The 18,858-nt window shown below is 47.2% G+C and overlaps 1 long non-coding RNA gene across 2 annotated transcripts in view; it reads left to right on the forward strand.

Annotated features, from left to right (window-relative positions):
• Positions 1 to 18,858, forward strand: part of LOC113907603 — a 111,341-nt gene that overhangs the window by 56,552 nt on the left and 35,931 nt on the right. The window contains exons 2-3 of one of the 2 annotated variants that reach the window (XR_003515239.1): positions 1,911 to 2,047; positions 6,437 to 8,692. This is a non-coding gene — a long non-coding RNA (uncharacterized LOC113907603). Of the gene's footprint in view, positions 1 to 1,910; positions 2,048 to 6,436; positions 8,693 to 18,858 lie in introns of those variants that run through there. The other variant, XR_003515240.1, reaches the window with a different exon arrangement.

An 18,858-nucleotide genomic window follows, 5' to 3' on the forward strand; every position in this document is an offset into this window, starting at 1 on the left:
ACAACTAGGAATATGGGCTTCCGTCTGTCAAACCCAAGGGAAAAAGCATCTGTGACGCCATCAAATGGCAGGGTGGTGGGGCCCAGCAGAAAGGCGGTAAGTGGGTTCCATCATGGCGGGCATCATTTCAGTGACTTAGGGCTATTTCTGACCACAGAGAGGGTAGCCACCCCTGGCTGCACAGAGGCTGTATTCTGGGGGTTCCCGTAGACACTTTACACCTCTCTCCTCCATTGGAACCTCCCTTTCCTGCCCAGTCCAGCGCTTGAATTCACAGCAGTGAACCTGGCCTGAGGCAGAAGTGGGTGGGTGGTGGTCCTTGATTTCTGGGATGTCAAGTTAGAAGAAAGAAAGGTGAAGACAGGAACAGTGGTGGGAGTGCTACCCTTGGGGGCTTGTAGATTTTTTTATGCACTCTCTCTGGCATTGGAAGGACTTCAGACTGTTTCAAATTATCTATGAATATATTTCCCTTTGGATTGTCAGGCAGCCAGGCAGAGAAGTGGAAGATGCCTCCTCAGCCAGCACAGCCCCTCCAGGAAAATCGCTGCCAGACGCAGGGAACTTGGCTCCAGGTTGGGTCTTAACAGCCAAGGCTCGGGCTTAAGCATCTGAAATGAGGGTTCTAATAGCAACCAGGTGGACTGGGAGGGGGACCAAAAAAGCCAGCACCCACCAAACACCAAACCTGAGCAGACATCTGGTCCCAGGAAGGCCCCAGAAAAGAAACCCTAGTATTTGATGAAATCATCCTACCATAGGAAAGATGGGGAACTTTACCTTCAAGAAGGAAAACACTTTTGAAAAAAAGACTTACTGCAGGAATAGGAAATGAATTGTAGAAAGCCTCTGTCTTGGGTTGACAACAGTGGCTTGCAGGATCTTAGTTCCCTGACCAGGGATCACACCTGTGCCCCCTGCAGTGGAAGAGCAGAATCCTAACCACTGGACCACAGGGAATTCTGAAGGACATATGATCCTAAAATAAGGTCAACATGATGTGGCACTGGATTGTAATGAAATGGAGTGGGCAGAAACAGTAAAGGAACTGGATGTGTCTGAAAAGATCATGAGGGAATTAACAATACACCCAAAGGATGGACTCTGACTCTGGAAGCATTGGGAAACAATGGAAACAGTAGAAAACTGAGTCAGTGATGTTCAGGAAAAGGGAGGAAGCTGGTGGTTGTTGGCCAAGATCCATGCTCCCCACCTCTTCCATGGGAACAAATAAAACCTTTATTACTCTCTCTTCCTGGGTCCCTGTGCACTTTTTGGGGGGCAGGCACTGGCCCCTCCAAGACCCAAAGAGGTGGATCTTGGTTGATGTAAGTCAACCACAGGGGTGTCATCCCCCTTTGCCGATGATTGTCTTAAGCCTGGTCCTGGGTGCCCCGCTGGCCAGTGACTCATGAGGTGGTCTCCGCAGGGGAATGGTGGACAAGCTGGAGGCACATGGAAAGGCTCGCCCCTCTCTTCTACTGGACGTCACCTTGTCTGCATGTGATGCTGGTAACCATGCCCTCCAACTAGCCACCAAAGACGGTGGAGAAGAGAGGGAAGAACTTGGCTCCAGGCGCTGTGTCACCAATTAAGCAAACCTGGGACTATCTACCTCCCACCTTCTTATTAGGAGACCACAGAGGTTCTGATTGTTTAAGTCTCTGGTAGGGGGATTTCCTGCTCCCTGTTGCTCAAGACACCCATCTAGATAAGTTTGAGGAGCTCCCCTAAGTGCAGAAGGAAAGAACACATGCAGAAAAGGTGATGAAATATGAATGACAGAAAAGTGAGTCAGGCAGGGAGTGATGGCTGGTCCTGAGGGAGAAACCAGAGTAAAACCCAGGAAGACTCAATACAAACTGAGAAAAGACACCAGTCTGCAAACTGATGATGACATTCTGTTGTAGGTCAAGGTCTTGGACAGATCCACAGTCAGAGGACAGCAACACACTGGGAAAAGGACAGAGGACATGGACAGAAGCCACAGAAAAATGCTGTTCAGATGGCCCGTGTGCTTGTGAAAAGATTCCCAGCCTCCTTTAAAGTAAGAGAAAGGCAAAAATGGAACCAAGATTGTGATGTCATTTCCATCAAGTTGGTAGGGACTGGAAGTAAGAAAGCATCCTTTTGGCTGGCTGGCTGGCAGGGATGCTCCTATATTACTGGTGGGAATGTAATGGGTCTTCAACCACACATGGGGGCGGGCAGATTGTTATCATTTGTCAACACGATAAAAGCACATATCCCTCCTGGGAATTTATCCCACAGAGACATGCACCAGTGGGAAATGGTGCTTAAACAGATAAATGATAGATAAAGCTGCACAGGGCAGTTTACCTCTAATACCTAGTAGCAGGATACTGGCAACAACTTCAAGTCCATTCATAAAGGACCGGTTGCATAAATTACACTCCATTAAAAACTAGACAACTGTCTGTTATACTAGTGTGGGTAGGTCTCCCAGATAGATATTTAGAAAGCAAGATGTGAATAGCACACTGCCATTTGTGAAAAAGGGTTTCCTTGGTAGCTCAGATGGTAAAGATACTGGCTGCAATGCAGGAAACTCAGGTTCAATCCCTGGGTCAGGAAGATCCCCTGGAGAAGGGAATGGCAACCCACTCCAGTACTCTTGCCTGGAGAATCCCATGGACAGACCCCGGGGTCACAAAAAGTTGGACATGACTGAGCAACTAACACTTTCACTCTATCTGTGGAAAAGGTGGGGAAAAGGAACACACACACACACACACACACACACGTATTCATATTTGTTTGTTGTTGTGGACTCCAAATTCGTATGTTGAAGTCTAACCCCCAGTGTGACTGTATTTGGAGAAAGGACCTTTAAGGAGATAATTTAAGTGAAAGCAGATCCTGAGAGTGGGGCTCAATCCAATATAGCTGATGTCCTTATAAGAAGAGGAAGACGCCAGGGGTGCACGTGCATAGAGAGGGGCCATGAGTGGGCACAGGAGAAGAAGGCTGTCTTCAAGCCAAGGAGAAGGACTTCAGGAGAAACCAACCCTGCCCGCACCTTGGTCTCAGACTTTAGCCTCCAGAATTGTGAGGGAACACATTTTTGATATTTAAGGCACCCATTCTGTGACGTTTTATTATGACCCTTTGAAGACACTTGTATGAGCATGGAAAAGCTTTAGAAAGATGCCAAAGAAGCTACTAACAGAGGGTACCTTGTGAGGAGGGGGACTGGGGGGTTAAGAAAAGAGGAGTAATTTCTCACTGTATATCCTTCTATGCTCCCTTTCATATTAAAAACAGTTACAAGTAAAAAAATACCCACTAGGAACCAATTAAATTTTTCTTAATATGATAAAGATGATTTATCATAAGCTTGACAACTAGTATCATATTAAATGGTGAAGCCATAAAGGCATTCCCATTAAAAATCAGGAGCAAGACAGGAATGCCTGGTAGCACAGCATTATTGAAAGTTCTGGATGGGCCAAGTAAGCCAATGCAATAAGACATGAATATTAGAAAGGGGATCCAGTGATGGAAAGGAAGACACATGTATCATTATTTGCAGATGATAGTCTTTATTACTATTATCATTTTTCAATATGGTGGCTGCAATGCATCTTTTATATATTTTTGTGATTTAGAACAATTTTAAAGGGGATCTTCTGTCATTCATTAATAAGCACAGACATAGGGAGGTGAATATAGGCAACATTTAAACTTAGGCAGCTATGAATCATATTTTTATATGTTAACTGCAATAATCCTTATTTGGGGGAATTTTAGACAGTGATTTAAGGAGACCATATTTATTTAAAAAGAATGTTGGCGTTAAAGGGCAAATTCACAGGAGGCTGGGCCGTGAGATTAGTGGGAGGAGGCCTTGACTTGACAGCTTGCCCATGAATTTCTCCCACCTCTAAGAGGCTTTCAACAAGCTGGAACCTGAGTATTATATGCTAGGTAATTGGCTGTAATTAATTCCACAACCTTGGGCCCCTCACAGGATTGCCTTGCCAAATGAAAGCAAAACACGCTGAAGCAAACTCTTCCCTCCACCTAACTCCACTGAGTGGGACTAGAGCCCTCTGACAGTGGGGCTCCCACTGCCAAAAACCCACTGCAGACTGTGTAATAAAATGCCCTCGCTAGGGAAGCCCTGGCCCAGGAAGGGAGGCTGACGCTGCTGTTCACGATTGCTGTGTTCTTGATCCCACGCGCCCAGCCACAGCCATGTAAGCCCCACTGGGGCCCAGTTGGCCAAACCATTTTCATACTGTCTTTACTTTGCTCCCAGTAGAACAAAGCAGTAGCCTGAGGGCTTTGTTCCAGGTACGGATTCTCATGAGCTGCGAGGAGAGTGTGGCAGTGGAGGTCGGGTAAGGAGTGAGGTTGGGTGGATGTCTCAGTTCTAGTTGCTCAACTCCTGTGTCCCAGCCTTACCTGATCAGCCTCCCAAGATGCTGATCTCAAAAGATGGCAGTCAAGTTCCCCTATAGAGACTTCCCTCGTGGTCCAGTGGTTAAGAATCTGCCTTGCAATGCAGTGGACACGGTCAGAGAACAAAGATCCCATATGCCTCGGAGCAACTAAGTCTGTGTGCTGCAAGTACTGAGCCCTCACACTTTGGAGTCTGTGCAACACAACTAGAGGGTCTGGGCAGCTCAATGAAAGATCTTACATGCCACAACTAGACCCAGTGCAGCTAAATGCATAAATATAAAAAAGTTGCCCCATAATCTGTTCTACTCACTGTAGTCAGAATAATCTTTCAGAAACATAAATGGCATCATCCTCTGTTTAAAATCTCCCACTGGCTTTCCTTTGCTTTTAGTATCATGTCCATGGTCTTCTCTATGGTCTCCAAAGCTCTCCCTGATCTGCCCTTGTCTGTCTCTTCAAGTTTATCTTGCATCACTCACTTCAGCCCACTGACCCTGCTATTCCGTAAGTGCAGAATGCTTGTCCCTTCATGTTCTCTTCCCTTCATCCAGAAGTTCTCCTAGGGTTCTACAGAGCTTTCTGTTTCTCATCAGAAAATCTCATCTCTGACCTTCTCCACTAACTTCTCCATCTGAGTTCTCCACTAACGACAGACCTCTCCGCACTTCTGTATAATTTATTGGTTTGCATGTTTATTTCCTGTCTCCCAACCCCATCCCAAGAAGGCCTCTCCCATGAGAGCAGGGTCTTTGTCTTGATCACTGCTATGCTTCACACAGAGTAGGAAATAAAAAGACATGCTTAATTATTTTAACTGATTAAGAAAGAAATAGATGGACAAGGACTTCGTTTATGTATCAGTATAAGATCCAAACCCATGGGTTTACTAGGCAGGTAATTGAACTTCAGGTTTCTCATGCAAATATGCCCTTACCCCAAGGAGTAATTGACTTCAGGCTTCTCCTGCAAACATCCCCTTACCCCAAGGAGATCTAATTTTTAATTTGCAATTTTGGTTTTTTCTTTGAAAGAAGTCCTCGCTAACATCCTTCGGTCACCCCCAAGGCAATACTCGTGACATTTTCTCAGTCATTGGCAGACAGAGCTGTGGGGTGTGCTTGTTCTAGCTGAGGGCAAACAGGGCCATTCTGTCTTCTTGTCTCACCTCATGCTGTAAATAAGTATCCTTTTTGCAGTCTCTCTCTCTTTTTTGTTGCATTCTTGTGCTTTTTATAGGCAACTGCTATTTAAAATGGCCCCGTGTGTAGTCCTAACGCATTATTTAGTGTTCCTGAGTGCAAGAGGCTGTGATGCACCTTAAGCAGAAAATACCTGTCTTATGTAAACTTCATTCAGACATGAGTGACAGCGCTGTCGGCTGTGCGTCCAGTGGTAATGAATCCGTAATATATAGTAATCAAATCATCTTTAAACAGAAACAAAAATCGATGCTTCCTCATTGTGGTGTTGCAAAAAGACTCTCAGGAGTCCCTTACAGCAAGGAGATCAAACCAGTCCATCCTAAAGGAAATCAACCCTGAATATTCTTTGGATATGATGCTGAAGCTGAAGCTCCAATACTTTGACCATCTGATGCAAAGAATTAACTCTTTGGAAAAGACCCTGATGCTGGGAAAGACTGAAGGCAAAAGGAGAAGGAGGCAGAGGATGAGATGGTTAGATAGCATCACCAACTCAATGGACATGAATCTGAGCAAACTCTGGGAGACAGTGGAGGACAGGGGAGGCCGGCCTGTGGCAGTCCGTGGGGTTGCAGAGTTGGACGGCTTAGCGACTGAACAACAGCAACATATAAAACCAGTTTATGCTTCGACTGGTTGATGAAAATGTTGTGACCAGAGGCTTGCAGGAACCCAACCCCAGATCCTCCCATAGGCGCAGTAGTTTGGTACTTGCTAATTCTGTGTTTGTGATGACTTGATAGAACAGAACTTCCAGGAATAATGACAATCAACTGTTTTTCTTTCATGCCCCAATTGAATTACAGGTTCTCTGTGAGCCCGAACTGCAGTTTCTTCGGCTTCAGGATGCCCAAGTGCAGGGTCAAGTTCAAGGGTCTAGTGCTCAGTAAGCACCGTTACTGACTGTGGGGTAGCGCCTTGGGCCGCACGGCTGCCCACAATCTCTGGGCAAACCTGTCAGAGTTGAGACTCCAAGGCTGTGCGTGGTTTGGTTTCTGGAATGGACTGGAACATTCCATGTCTGCGAGTGGCCCTTCTTCCTGCAGCAATCTTGCGTCATTCTCCCCCCTGAGAGGGAAGTGATTACACAGCATACCTGTGGCTGATGCTGGGCTGTTAAGAGCCCCGTAAAACTAAGGTAAAACTAAGGCATAACTTGCCTGTTAGGCCACGCGCCTGAATGACTCTTTGCAAACATTTGCTGCGGGCTGATTAAGAGAAATATCCTTACTGTTTTGAATCAAATTCCTGTTAAAAGCAGAGGCTCAAGTTTCTTTCCCTTGGTTTCTCCCTGCCCCTGGCCCCTGGTCGCTTGTTAAACACTCCTCCCCACTCCCCTCCCCCACACAGCCTGCCTGGGGGCCACATCCTTTTTTACAGGACTTCAGGACTTCAGTGGCTCCTAAGGGCTTACATTCTCTCTCTTGCTTGCTGTAGGCTGCTGGGGGAGGGGGTCTGGGAGGGAACAGAGGCCCAGAGGACTCACTGGGGCCACGAAACCAGTGAACACAGGCTTGGCTTCTCTGTTGTCCACCCAGCTGGGGATGCCAGGTCAGCTTGTTTACAAGCGGAGGTTGACTGACTCCAACCTTCTTTCTAGTGGGAGGGAGCCAGGGGGCTTAACAAAAGCTAGGGGGAGACTTGGAGGCGGTGGAGTTGGAGGAGGAGGAGGGAGGTGGGGAAGGCTCATTCTGGGAGCTGGAGTTTCCCCTGGATCTTGGGGGGAAGGACCTGTGCTTTCCACTTGTGTGTAGGTATGTGCGTGTACACACGTGAGTGTGTATGCCCCTATGTGCATAGATGTGCACATGAGTGTGTGCATTCAGTGTGTGATTGTGTGTGTGCCCTGCTTAAGTGAATGTGGGCATGCCTGTATCTGGGTGTGTGCACGAGTGCATCCACACTCTATGCATGTGTGCGTGCCTGTGCACTCCAGGGTGTGCGTGTGTGTGTATGTGCATCGACATGCATGTCGATGTTATGTGTGTGCTTATGAGTGCAGAGGTGTGCAATGGGCACATGTGTATCTTCAGTGTGCGTGCCTGTATGGTGTGCACTCCTGTGTGTGGGTATGCATGTCCATACATGCGTGTGTGTGTGTGTGTGTCTGCGTTTTGAGCATGTTGCTGGGGGTGAGCTGGCTTGGGCAGCAGCTCTTTGGCACTGTGGGAGAGAAAGGGTGTGGTGGATCCAGGAGTTCAGCCACAGAAAAGAAAGTTGATAACCAAAGAATTTTGTTTGGATTCTTACGGGCAGGGAGGAAAAGCGCCCCTTACTGTAGACTCTACCTTCCTAATATAAAACAGAGACCAGGGGGTCCAGTTTCGTAAAAAGTGGGCTGGCCAAGGCCTATGCAAGAGACCATTTTCCCAGTAACTAAAGTCATAAAGAAACATAGAATGAGTTCCAGGCCTTTTTCTCCCAAGACTCCCCTTTCCCTCCAGAGGCTCCGAGCCCTGTGCTGTGGTGCGGCCGGTCATTCGTTTGCAAAGTCAACTCTGATGGACAGCTGCTGGCCACTCAGACTAATGTCAGACCCAGTGAGCCTCTGTGAGTGATAAGCCTTATTTGCTATGTCTGTTTGTCTAGACTCCACTTAAGAATCCTTTGGGAAGATAATTTGTGAGAGACTGGGGAAATTTGAATATGGACTGGGTATTAGATGCTCTTAGGGAATTTAAAAAAATATTTATATATTTATTTATTTGGCTGCATTGAGTCTTAGTTGTGGCCTGAGAACTCTTAGTTGTGACATGTGGGATCTAGTTCCCTGACTAGGGATGGAACCTGGGCTGAGTTCATTGGGAATGCTGAGTCTTAGCCCCTGGGCCTCTAGGGAAATCACCGTATTGGGGAATTATTATTAATTTAGTTATATATGATAAAGGAACTTCAGATATGTGGGAGAATCCTCTTATTCTTCTTGGAGATACATGGCACAGTATTTACTTGAAGTGCCATGTAATTTATCTATAATTTACTTTTTTTTAAATTTTATTTTATTTTTAAACTTTACAATATTGTATTAGTTTTGCCAAATATCGAAATGAATCCGCCACAGGTATACCTGTGTTCCCCATCCTGAACCCTCCTCCCTCCTCCCTCCCCATACCCTCCCTCTGGGTCGTCCCAGTGCATCAGCCCCAAGCATCCAGTATCGTGCATCGAACCTGGAGGAAACCAGACACCGAAGAGACCAGCAAACGGAAGAAGCTATAATTTACTTTTAAATGGTTTAGCGAGATAGAGAGAGGGCAAAATGTTAACAATTGTTAACTTTGGGTAATAGATGTATTTCTGTTTCTCTTTGTGCTTGAGAATGTCAACAGTAAAAGAAAAAAATTAATGCTTTTGGAGAACACTACTTAAAAAATAAATCTAACATGTTGCATGAAAAAAAAATTCTTTGATGTTTTCTAAAGCAGAGCCTTAGGATCAGAGAAGCTTCTTGTCTTTCCTGGTGCCAACCTGGAGTTGAGGCAGGTAGCAGGAATCAGCTTTGAGAACTGGATTGGTCCTGTGGGGACAGTGTGGGCAGCAGGCACTGCCTGGCTTCCTGATCTCTTCTACCCAAACATATCCCAAATGTTGAGTTAGGAGAGTAGTTGACCTTGACATTCAACACAGGCTATGGCCTCTTCCGTATGTCTGGGAACCATTTCTCCGTAGAGTACAATATCACTCTGCTTCAGAAGTTTCATCTTCCCCAGGAAGCCGGATCCCAGATGGAATTCACTAGGAGTAGAGACTGCTTTTATCAGTCTTGACCTGTCCAAGTCCAAGCGTGGCAATGAACTGGCTGTGGGCCAGGGAGACAAGCATTATCACATTCAAGCTCACCCCAACCCTGTGAGATCGACACCATTCTAACTCCCCCTTTACAGATTGGAAAACTAAGACCTGAGAGATCATTTACTATGTGAAATCACCTGGACAGGTGGATCTGGCATTCACCCATGGGATCTGGTCTGTGGAATCCAGAACCAGCCTTCTTACTGCCAAACATGTATGGTGGCTGTAGTGGCAGAGTCCATGCAGGGCCTGTGGCTTAATTCATGGAATACATGCGTCATTTTTCATTGGACTTTCTTATAATACAATTTCTTGAGAGCTGGAACAGCATCATCTCCACGAAACAGTCCACACCCTTAGGCTCCCGTCTGCCCTATTTGGTGCCCCTCCTTTTCCCCTGGACACAGGAAAATAAAGTCTCCAACAAGTTCAAGAAACTCCCCTTTATAAAACACACAACTTCCTCTATAAAGGCAAATGGTCTCTTTGCTCTTTTGTGACTTTTCCTCCATTTTAAGGCTTCCATGGTTATTTCTTTGATTTTTCTTAGATAAAAATGTTCCAAAGGTGTGCACATGTAGTGGAGTGGCAGGCATGGAGCCTTGTTTGGGGCCCCAAGCCCCCAGAATGCCACAGGATCTCCCCTACAATTTTGTTGGCTCCCATGTGCCCCAGAACATAACACATGTGCCATCAACACATTTTGATACATCTCCCAGGACCTAGTACTTTGCATACAAGCGGGCTTTCAAAAAACATTTGTTGAAGCAACACATACTGGTTAAAATGCCCGACAGTAGAAAGAATCATCAAGACGATGTCTCAGATGCCACCCTGGAGACAGTGTGAAAATCTGAGACCATCTGTCGGGTTTCTGGAAGGCCCAGAAAAAAAAAAGCCATCAATTTTCCTGAAATAGTACAAACAGGATTTCCTGGAGGGAGCCAAACCGAGGAGCAGGCTGCATTCTGGAAATGGAAAATGCAACCTTTGCTTGCCATTTGGGGCCGACTGGGTGGATTTCTGCTGGCAGCTGTGGAGGCTTCCTATGTCCGGTGGGGCCCCCGGTCACTCAGCAATGACCTCTGAGCAGGTGGGCACAGGAGAACTGAGAGACAATTCATCCACATGTAAAGACCTGGATGTGAATATCAGTAAAATTGCCCTTTACCACAGGGGAGCCAGGGTTTGCCTGCCTCTGCCTTGGTGCCCTCTCCCTCTCTGCAGAAATGAGGTTACACAGTTGGGGTTCAAATCCAGGCTTCTCCAGTTACCAGATGTGTGACCTTGTGCAGGGTATGCTTTTTTAAAAAATTTATTTATTTGGCTGAGCTGGGACTTAATTGTGGCACGTGGCATCTAGTTCCCTGACCAGGGGTCAAACCTACGCCCCCTGCTCTGTGAGTGTGGAGTCTTAGCCATGGGACCACCAGGGAAGTCTCTGACATACCCTTCCTGTGCCTCAGTATTATCATCTATACAATGACCATTAGATTAGCATCTGCCTCATGACGCTGTTTGGGGATGAACGGAGCTCATAAAAGGAAGGCATTTGAAACTGCCTGGCGCACTCCCTTGTTTGCCAAACATTAGCTGTTTGTGTTTCCACAGTCATGCTGCCCCTTCACTCCTGCCTGGAACCTCTCCGCCCCCGTGATTCCTCATCTAGCCCCAGTGTCCCCCTCTTGCCCACCTATCCACCCTGAAGCCCAGGGGTCTGCTGACCACCCGGATCTAAGAGCCCAGTGTCTGAGTTTCCCAGGAGCTGCTGTAACAAATTACCACAGATCTGGAGGCTCCAAACAACAGAAGTGTCTTCCCTCACAGTTCTGAAGGCCAGCAGTCCAAAATCAAGGTGTTCACAGGGCTGTGTCCCCTCTGAAGGCCCCAGGGAAGCATCCTCCATGGCCTCTTTCAGCTTCTACGGACCCAGGTGTTCCTTGGCCTGGGGCTGCGTCACCCTGTCTCTGCCTTTGTCTGCGCAGGACCTTCCCCTCCCCTCTCTTTGTCTTCCTTGGTGCCTCCTTTCTCTCCTTCTTATAAAGATGGTTGTCATTTCATTTACTTTTGTATTTTGCCATGCCAAGGCACATATGGGATCTTAGTTCCTTGACCAGGAATTGAACCCGAGCCCCCTGCAGTGAAAATGTGGAGTCTTGACCCCTGGACCGCCAGGGAAGTTCCTTGTCATTGGATTTAGGGCCCATTTGGATAATCCAGGATCCTCACATTTCTAGATCCTTAACTTAATCACATCTGCAAAGACTCTTTTTCCAAATAAGGTCACGTTCACAGCATCTCCTTGGGCACACCTTCTGCGGAGGCTGTTGTTCATCCCACTGCAGCCGTCAACTTCCAGCTCAGGAATGTCATTGGAATCTGTCACTTTCTCTGCATCCCAGCGGTCTCCAGTTCAGACCTGATCATTTCTGTCTGAGCCTCTCAGAACTCCCCACTTTTTCATCCTGCCTTTGGTCTCTTTCTTCCCAAGCCATCGTCCCACTTTTGGAAGTTGTGTTTCCAATACGGCAGCCACCAGTCACATGTGACAACTGAGCACTTGAAATGTATCTAGCTGGACTTGAGTTGTGCTGTAAGTGTAAAGTATACATCCATTTCTTAAAATCAGTATAAAAAATAACGTAAAATACCCAGTAAAATTTTTAAATGGGTCATGTATTGAAAATGATATTTTAGATATATTGGGGTAAATAAGATATATTGATATAATTAAAATGAGTTGCACCAGTTTTGTTTTACCTTTACCATTTTCTTCTTATTTTTGCAATTTTTATTTATTTATTTGGCAGTACCGTGTCTTAGTTGTGGCATGTGGGATCTTTAGTTGTGGCAAGTGAACTCTTAGTTACAGCTTGTGGGATCCAGTTCCCATACCAGAGCCCAGACAGGGAAGTCCCCCATTTTACCTTTTTTAACACGATGATTAGAACATTTACAAAGACAAATATGGCTCACCCTACATATCTATTGGACTGTGCTGGTCTGAAGTGTATCAGTCTCTGATTGTCTATCCATCTGTGTCCCTTGTCTAGACCTGTGTAGTAGGCCACTCCCCAAACTTAGTGGCTTAAAAATAACACATTTCTCGTGCTTTGGGAGGTTGGCTCAGAGGTCCCTGTTGGTGTCACTTGGATTCACTGTAGTGCATTCTGTTGGATGATCTACTGGGCTGGAGACTCAAGATGGCCTTGGGTCATCGCAAGTAGCTGGCACTTGGCCTTGGGTCTCCATCCCGTGGCCTCCCGTCTTGCAGTTGGCTAGCCTGACTTTCTTGAATGGCACTCTTAGGGTAGCATTCCAAGAAGACGGAAGCTGCAAAGACTCTTTGGACTTAGTTTCCAATATGGCATCACCTCTGCCAGATCCTATTGGTTAAAGCAAGTCCCATGTCCAGCTCAGATTCAAGAGCGGGGAGAGGCAGACTCTACCTATGGGAAAGAGGAGGGACAAAATCACATTGCAAATATTGAAAAGGTGCGTGTGTACTGGGAGGGGAAGAGCTACATCTACTGAAGCCTGCACATCCTAGAACCTGTGCTTCGAAACACAAGGAGTCACCGCAATGAGAAGCCCGCGCACTGCAATGAAGAGAAGCTCACAACTGGAGAAAGCCCGTGCTCAGCAAAGAAGACCCAGTGCAGCCAAAAGTAAATAAGTAAAATTAAATTAAAAAGTAAAAAGAGTAGAGTGTCTCTCTCCATCTCTCCTGCACCCCCTCCACCACCCCGCGGGGTCCAGAGAGTCCGGCATCCTGTCCCCATGATTGAGGCATATTCATGGAATTGTCTTTCTGAATTGCTTTACCCACATAAGGGCTTCCCAGGTGGCGCTGGTGGTAAAGAAACTGCCTGCTAATACAGGAGGCATAAGAGACGCGGGTTCAGCCCCTGGGTGGGGAAGATCCCCTGGAGAAGGGCCTGGCAACCCTCTCCAGTATTCCTGCCAGGAGAATCCCATGGACAGAGGAGCCTGGCGGGCTACAGTCCATGGGGTCGCAAAGAGTCAGACACAACTAAAGCGGCTTGGTACACAAGCAGACACATAAATGCATAGCACACCCTGCTCCCTTCCCTGGCTGCAGGGTTAGCCCAGTCTCTTTCAGGGAGACGCAGAGATGTTTGATAAATGCCCACATTTGCAAATTTTCAGACAACAGTCCCTTCAGATTCGCTTTAGAATAAACACAGCGGCGGACTGGGTTTTCTCCGGCTGAGCGAAACTGGAGAGACATTTCTGTTTGAAGCTTTTGAGTTGGCTGAGGGCTGAAAAGAAACACAAAGCGTCCAAAGTTCTGTCCCCAGGTTTGAGGCACATTCGTGGTTTCCCCCCACCCCACTTCGGATCACTTTATCAACATGCCGCAGGCACTGTTCCTGCTTTATTTTCTCAGGTGTCATGTAAACCCATCAGACTTCTAATAAGAAGGAAGCTGGCAGCCTTGCCTTAAAAAAGCACCCCCAACCCACCTTCACATACAGGGCTTTTCATAAGAGTATGAGGGTTATTGATGCAGCGTCCAGACAGACCAGCCGGCGAAGGCTTCCAACCTCAAAACATTCACAAAAATCACTTCTTTTTCTTGGATCAAAGGAGGGGGCTGAGTCGAGCTTTCAAGAAGATTTTAAGAAGGAGCTGGCAGGATGTGGTGGTTTATTCTTTCAGACAGGAGGACACACAGGAGAAGTAGTGTGAAATGACCAAGAGAAGGGGCGAGGGGCGAAATCTGGGTTTCAGAGTGAGGGCAGGGGAGGAGCCTGGCAGCTGAGGGTGGGCACAAGGCATCGAGGTGGCACCAGGGAGACGAAACAGGATCCGGAATCAGGCAGATTCATTCGTTCATTCATCCAGACCGGGGATCAGTGTTCCGATCACCTCTTTTTCATCCCATTGGTGAAGGTGGGATTCCCAGCCACAAATGGTATGAGGTGGCCGAACACGGCATCTGCCAACCCCGGACAGAGGAAGTTGGCAGGAGTTTCTGAACCACCCACACTCACAGCCTTGGGGAGGACACCACCTAACACCCAGGGGCAATGGGAACCAGCCAGGGCTGCGGGTGGCAGGTTTCGTGGTAACGAGAGGATGAGATGCGCCACGGCTTCCACGGCAGGATGTGATGGCTCCTCTGAATCATGTCAGAGATTGAGGGGGGTGAGATCCATTAGAGGACCAGATGGCTGGGTGAGGAGCATGTCTGATAAGGGGAGGGACAGGCAGGCCTTCGAGGCTCTCAGGCTCAAAGCTATCAAGGCAGCACTTGAAAATGTAGGTCTTACGAACACTGTCAGCAAACTTTCTTTGGTAAAGGGGCAGCTAATAAATATTTTCAACTTTGAGAGCTAAGGGGCACCATCTACGATGCAGGTTCTTATGCAATAAGAGATAGAACACATTTCCACAAAATTTTTATTGATAAAATTAAGAAAATAATCACCACAATTGAGTGCATTGTTTTATTTTTTCATACTATTTGGCTGTGTCGGGTCTTAGTTGCGGCATGAGAATCTTCATTGCATCACGTGAGTTCTTCCATTGGGGCACACGGAATCTCTAGTTGCGGGTTGAGGGCTCAGTAATTGTGACTCGAGGGCTTAGTTGCTCCGTGGCATATGGGAACCTAGTTTCCCGACCAGGGATCGAATCCATGTCCTCTGCATTGCAAGATGGGTTCTTAACCACTAGCCCACTGAGGAAGACCCCTTGAGTACAGTGTTTTACGATGTAAATCTAAAAATGAGAACGGAGTTCTTTTTTGGGGAAGGACAACATTTTTGCCCAACTGGAGTATAAAGTTAGTGTTCCTTGTCACCAAATGGCTGGTACACATTCGTCTGTAAAATCCATTCTTAGCTCATAGGCCTCACAAAAACAGGCTGGATTTGTCCTGTGGGCTGTGCTTTGCTGATCTCTCACTTAGACAAATCTTTACCCTATTTTGGATACTGCATTAGGCTATGGATGGATGAGGCAGTATCTCTGACTTCAGGAGGCTCGCAGTCTGATTAATGGGATGGACTCACAAAGAGCAGAGACAATATGATCAGTTCTGTGATACAGATACATTGGCAACTCTGCTTAGGGGATCCTAACGCTTCCTGGGAAGAAAGCTTCCCAGGAGAGGTGACTTTTGATGAGGTGAAGGCATGCATCCCAAGGCAAAGTGGGGGAAGGGAATCTAGGTAAGAGGCTGCCTTGTGCGAATATGAGAACCAGTGGGAGAGCCTGACCCACTTGGGGACCTCTGGGTCTTCAGAGGAATCTCAGCCCTCAGGAAGTGGGATAAGGGGGTGGGAACAATAGGAAGGACCTTTTATGGGGGACCTTAGGGCTGTACTGGTGTTTGTACCCCCTCAGAGGTTCACATTTGGGCCTTAGGGAGTGCACACTCACAGCTGTGAAAAAGCCAAATGGAAAGGATCAGAGATAGAGGTATGTTGCTGCAATAACCCCGGGAGAAATGAGGAAGACGTCCTAAGTCGGGGTGATGTGAGTGGAAAAAGGAATGAGATCAAAGAAGGTTTATAAAATGCGACCAACAAGAGTAGTGTTACTAAGGTTCTGAGGGCCTTGGAAGGGGCAGGTGCAAGGTCCACAAAAGAAGAAACTGAAGGGACTTCCCTGGTAGTCCAGCGGTTAAGACTTCACCTTCCAATGCAGAGGGTGTGGGTTCGATCCCTAGTTGGGGAGCTAAGATCTCACACATCTTGTGGCCCAAAAATCAAAACATAAAACAGAAGCAATATTGTAACAAAGTCAGTAAAGACTTTTAAATGGTCCACAACAGAAAAAAAAAAATCTTAAAAAACCGAAGCAATGAAGGGACAGGGAGACAGGGGTGATGGCCATCAAGCAGACACTCCAGAGGTAGAACAGATCTGGATCCCACCACAGTCAGGTATGTGGTCTCAGGAAGGAGATGCTGCAGCAGGTTGGAAGAGAGGACCCTCAACGTGAAAGAAGTCAAGGAAATTTGACCCGAGGATATTAGACGTTTGCTTATATGCAACAGAAAGCTGACGTAGCCCAGCACAGTGGAAGGAGTTGAGTGGGAGGCAGATTCTGGACTAGGTGCTGAACTCACTTTAACTTTCCTATTATCTACTTCTGTGTAACGAGCATCCCCAAGCTTGGTGGCTAAAAACAACCATTGGCTATTATCTCCACAGTTCTGTAGGTCCCCTGGGCTCACTTGGGACACTCTTCCCCAGATGTTCATCTGGCTCCATCCCTGGACTCTGGGCTCAGATGTCGCCCAGCAGGGCTTGCTCTGACCAGCCCCTCCCTGCCCTGCCTTGTTCTGCCCCCGCCCTTAGACTTGGTATTGCAGTCTCATTTCTCTTGCCCCATGTTTTCTTGTTCCATTTCATCACCTTCTAACATTTAGTATAATTTATTCATGAAGTAGTTGTTCTTTCCTTAATTTTCCTCATTCCCAGAACAGCTCCATGAGGACAGGAATCTTTGTCATTTCATTCATTGCTATATTCCAATACCTGGTGCCTGGGCAGTGCCCAGTAGACATGGGTTGAATGAATGCATAAATCCTCTAGGTTGCAGCCCACCTGTCACCCAATCAGAGAGGCTGTCTGTGGCCATCCCACCAAAACTCTTTTGCATTCAAATCTTTCTCATGAGGTAATCAGTTCAGTTCTCACTCAGTTGTGTCTGACTCTTTGCAACCCCATGGACTGCAGCATGCCAGGTTTCCCTGTCTATCACCAACTCCCGGAGCTTGCTCAAACCCATTGAGTTGGTGAAGCCTCATTTCATTGTCTCCTAAGTGGTACTTACTATGCTCCAATAATAATCCTGTGTATTTTTTAGATTACTTTATTCATTTAGATTTTTATAATTTTATTTACATTTATTTATTTTTGGCTGGACTGGATCTTTGTGCTGCTCAGGCTTTTCTCTAGTAGTGGCAAGAGGGGTCTACTCTCTAGTCGCGGTGTGAGAGCTTCTCGTTGCCGTGGCTTCTCTTATTGTGGAGCACAGGCTCTAGGCACACAGGCTCAACAGCTGTGGCTCCCCGGCTCTAGAGCACAGGCTCAATAGTTGTGGTGCATGGGCTTAGTTGCTCCACGCCATGTGGGATCTTCCCAGATAAGGGATCAAACCCATGCATTGGCAGACAGATTTCTTCCCACTGAGCCACCAGGTAAATGTGGCAGTTTATTGATTTACTGGTTTGCTGTCCATCCCCCTTGCTGGAAAGTGAGCACCGTGATGCCAGGAAGCTTCTGGGTCGGTTCAACACCAGACGTCTACTACAGCACCTGGCACAGAGCAGATACACAATAACTATTTTCTGGAAGTTACTATTGAATGCCCTGAACTATCCCCTGTCTCCCAATAAACCTTGAGACTATGCTCTCAGCCACACCTAATACAGGGCCTTGTGTACACAGGCCCTTGGTCAATATTTGCTGAATGAATGGTATTTCCGTTTACCTGCCTGGAGACAGAGCTGGGGTGGAAGGGTGTCAGTCAGACTCTGTTTCAGCCCAGTGGGTCTTTTGGATCAAGAAAGGACGAAGGCAGGGACCTGAGGTGCCCAAAGCCCCTCCTGCCCGGCCCGTCCACAATGTTGCTTTTCACATCTTTCGGATGCAGCCGTGTGCCAGCCCTTAGGAGCGGCGGGGCTGGGCCTTCCCACATGGTGAGACCCACAGTGGAGCCTTGTTCTCCTCCGTCCTCTGCCTGAACCCTGCCGGCTGAGCCAAGCCTTCCCTGGGGCCAGCTCAGCTCTGTTGCAGGCATTTAGTTGCCTGAGCCTGCTTTCTGTCTCATGGTAGTTTCATGGGAAGTGATGTGAGGCCGGGAGCACTTGGTTCATCACAGTTCCCCAGGAGAATAAGTCATGTGTCCCTGAAGATGCTGCTGCAGTCTGCTCCCCTCACTCCATGCACCAGTTATTCCCAATTCCCTGTAGAACCTGCTCATGTGCTCCAAACACATCCCTTTTCATCCTGGAAAAGTGTGACTCAGTGCTTAACATTCAGCTAAGAAGCCACCTCCTCCAGGAAGTTGTCCCTGAATGCTTCCCCCACATCCAGTGCCTCTTTTGTGACTTCTCAGGGCTTGCGCCTGTCTATTTGTTTATGTTTCACTGGATTATGAGTTCCCCTAGACAGGGCCTGGCATCTCCAGCCCCTAGTACAGTGATCCCCACACAGCAGGAAGCCAGTGTTTGCTTGTGAATGCAAGAATGAGTGTATGATGCTCTTGTGGCTGCCATTTTGGCATATTCTTTGGGGGCCTTGGTTTGCTAGTTTGTTCTATGAGAGCTGGTCTTATGGTTTTTCTGGAATCCTTTAGCCCAGTGGTTTTTAGCTGGGGGTGATATTTTTACTTCCGAGGGGATATTTGTCAATGTGTGGAAGTGTGTTTCGTTGTCACAAGTTGGGAGATAAAA

This window comes from Bos indicus x Bos taurus, chromosome 17 (assembly GCF_003369695.1).
Source record: "Bos indicus x Bos taurus breed Angus x Brahman F1 hybrid chromosome 17, Bos_hybrid_MaternalHap_v2.0, whole genome shotgun sequence".
NCBI classification, from domain to species: domain Eukaryota; kingdom Metazoa; phylum Chordata; class Mammalia; order Artiodactyla; family Bovidae; genus Bos; species Bos indicus x Bos taurus.